The sequence below is a fragment of the Glycine max genome, unplaced genomic scaffold, assembly GCF_000004515.6.
Source record: "Glycine max cultivar Williams 82 unplaced genomic scaffold, Glycine_max_v4.0 scaffold_22, whole genome shotgun sequence".
In the NCBI taxonomy this organism is placed as follows: domain Eukaryota; kingdom Viridiplantae; phylum Streptophyta; class Magnoliopsida; order Fabales; family Fabaceae; genus Glycine; species Glycine max.
The window spans coordinates 79,426-82,412 of NW_024464702.1; the positions used below are offsets into that span (position 1 = coordinate 79,426).

Below are 2,987 nucleotides of genomic sequence, written 5' to 3' on the forward strand. Positions count from 1 at the left end.
CCCCCTTCTTAAGATATCTGAGGCCACTTGTCTAACAAACTTACTATTCCCTATGATACAAGGTATGCTGAATGTACCTGGATCATTGCATTTTTCAGGAATTTGACGAACAGATTTACCAATCAATGCGGAGACATTTCTGCCCATGCTAATTCGTTCACTTCCTTTAAGCTTCCGCTTATTAGTGCACAGCTCCTTCAAGAATTTGGCATATCTTGGAATTTGCTTTATTGCATCCAACAGAGGTATGTTTACCTCTACCTTTCTAAACGTTTCCAAGATCTCTTTCTCTGCCTCTTCCATTTTTTTGTTGGAAACTGCTCTTGGAGGGAATGGAAGAGGGGGAATGTGCTGCTTCTGCAAATCAAAATTACCTGTGGAAGAAGATTCACCTGCACAGAAATTGTTAGGTAAATTTTTGTCATCACCTTTTTCTGGAATAGAGTGAAGTTTGGCAGGTTCATTTGCAGATGAGGAAGGTGCTACGGGTTGAGGTCCTTGACATTGCTTTCACTGACATTTTTGGGATTTTGGACAGCTTGAGAAGGCAGCTTGTCAGAATTCTGGGACTGTTGTTGATTCAATTGGGTAGCCAATTGTCCCATCTGATTGGTTAAGCTCTGAATGGAGGCTCTGGTCTCTTGCTGAAACTGCATGTTCTGCATAGTCATTTGCCTCACAAGTTCTTCGAGGGAAGGTTGTGGAGGGGCCTCAACTGTTGGCTGTTTCTGGGGTTGTTGTTGTTGTTGGATTGGTGGAGGAATGTATGGTCTGCTTGGGCCAGCAACATTTTGGAAGGAAGGAGCAGGCTGCTGTTGTTGCTGAGGGCTGGACCATCTGAGGTTAGGGTGATTCCTCCATCCAGGGTTGTATCTGTTGCTGGAAAGGTCATAATTGTTCTGCTGTGGTTGATTTTGCTGCTGAGGTTGAGGAGGTCTATTGTAAATATTTGCAGCATAAGCTTCAGGCTGCTCAATTGCTCTAGGTTGCTGCATGGAAGGGCAAAGGTCTGTATGGTGGTCAGCAGAGGAGCACAAACCACAAACCCTTGCGACAGGTACAGATTTCTGATTCAAGGCCAGCTGGGTTACCAAGTTGACCAACGCATCCAGTTTTCCTTCAAGCTTCTTAGTTTCAGATGATGCAGATGGGTTTGTAGCTACCTTATGCACTCCTCTAATGACTATGGCATCATTTCTGGCGCTAAACTGCTGGGAGTTGGAGGCCATCTTCTCAATTAAATTTCTGGCTTCAGCAGGAGTCATGTCTCCAAGGGCTCCACCATTGGCAGCATCTATCATACTTTTCTCCATATTACTGAGTCCTTCATAAAAATATTGGAGAAGAAGCTGTTCTGAAATCTGATGGTGGGGGCAACTGGCACATAGTTTCTTAAATCTCTCCCAGTACTCATACAGGCTCTCTCCACTGAGTTGTCTAATACCTGAGATATCCTTCCTGATGGTTGTGGTCCTGGAAGCAGGGAAAATTTTTTCTAAGAATACTCTCTTAAGGTCATCCCAGCTCGTGATGGACCTTGGAGCAAGGTAATACAGCCAGTCCTTTGCCACTCCCTCTAATGAATGAGGAAAAGCCTTCAGAAATATATGATCCTCTTGGACATCTGGGGGTTTCATGGTGGAGCAGACAATGTGAAATTCTTTCAAATGTTTGTGCGGGTCTTCACCTGCAAGGCCATGAAACTTTGGAAGCAAATGAATCAGTCCAGTCTTAAGAACATATGGGACATCCTCATCAGGGTATTGGATGCACAAGCTTTCGTAGGTGAAATCAAGTGCAGCCATTTCCCTTAGAGTCCTCTCACGAGGTGGAGGTTGTGCCATGTTCTCAGAATGTGCAAAATCAGAATGCTCAGAATCAGAATGCTCAAAATTATAATGCTCAAGATCAGGATGTTCAAAATCACCAATAACAGAATGCACAGATTCACCAGTTATGGAATGCTCAGAATGATCAAAAGGTTTAAAATGATGCCTAACTAATCTATGAAATGTCCTATCTATCTCAGGATCAAAGGGTTGTAAGTCAGATGGATTTCCTCTAGTCATACACTACATTCAGCATGCACACAACTAGTTGCCTTGTCATGTAAATAAAGGTGTAGGTTTGAACTACAGCTACCCTCAAATGATATCCAAATGACTTGAAATTTTGTGAGCAACCTTATAAAATGATGAGAAGATAGCACAAAAAATTTCAGACAAAAATTCAAAGTCTAACTATGAAAGCTAAAAAATGGTAGGTTAAGAAAAATAAGTGAATAAAACTTGAAAAATAAAAAACTTTTGACAGAATCGCTTTTTTTGGATGATGGAGACCTCAGCCGGCCTACGGCGGGCTGCCATGGCATAGGAAATTTTTTTCTACCCCAAATGCATAGATAATAATTGCGATTCTGATAACCGGAGCAAAAGTTATGGCCGTTTGAAGTTTTGACAAACACAAAATTTGCTAGTTTTTTGGAACTTTCAAATCTGACCAAACTAAAGGCTCTAGCTATTTTTCCCACAAAATATGGATTAAAAGAAGTTACCACAAAAACATTCAGCCAAAAATAACAACCCTAGCTACTAAAACAAAAAATCCCAATTAATTCAGCATGGGTGGTCGCTAAAATCCGTCTCTAATTGATTTCTACTACTACTCTATTTTTCCGCAAGCTGATTTCTACTACCACTCTGTTTTCAAGCACAATCTTCACAGCAAAACACCCAAGACTGAAACAGGGGAAACGCTTAATGGTAAAACTAAAACAGAACACACATTAAACAAAATACCAAGACACTAATCAACACTAACACACATACTAACACAATACTAACAATTAAAACACGAAAGGATTAAACACACAACACTAGCTAGCTATTATGAACCTTTGGACACTGCTCCCCAGCAACGGCGCCAAATTTGATCGAGGCCGTACCCGAATCAAATAAACATGAAAATGCAGTAACTAGGAAGTGATC

The 2,987-nt window shown here is 41.2% G+C and overlaps 1 non-coding gene across 1 annotated transcript; it reads left to right on the top strand.

The window, feature by feature from the left end:
* The first annotated feature begins 1,359 nt into the window (after positions 1 to 1,359).
* LOC113000976 (small nucleolar RNA R71) lies at positions 1,360 to 1,466 on the top strand. Its single transcript, XR_003266278.1, has one exon. It is a non-coding gene; the product is annotated as a small nucleolar RNA R71 (small nucleolar RNA).
* Positions 1,467 to 2,987: the final 1,521 nt, after the last annotated feature.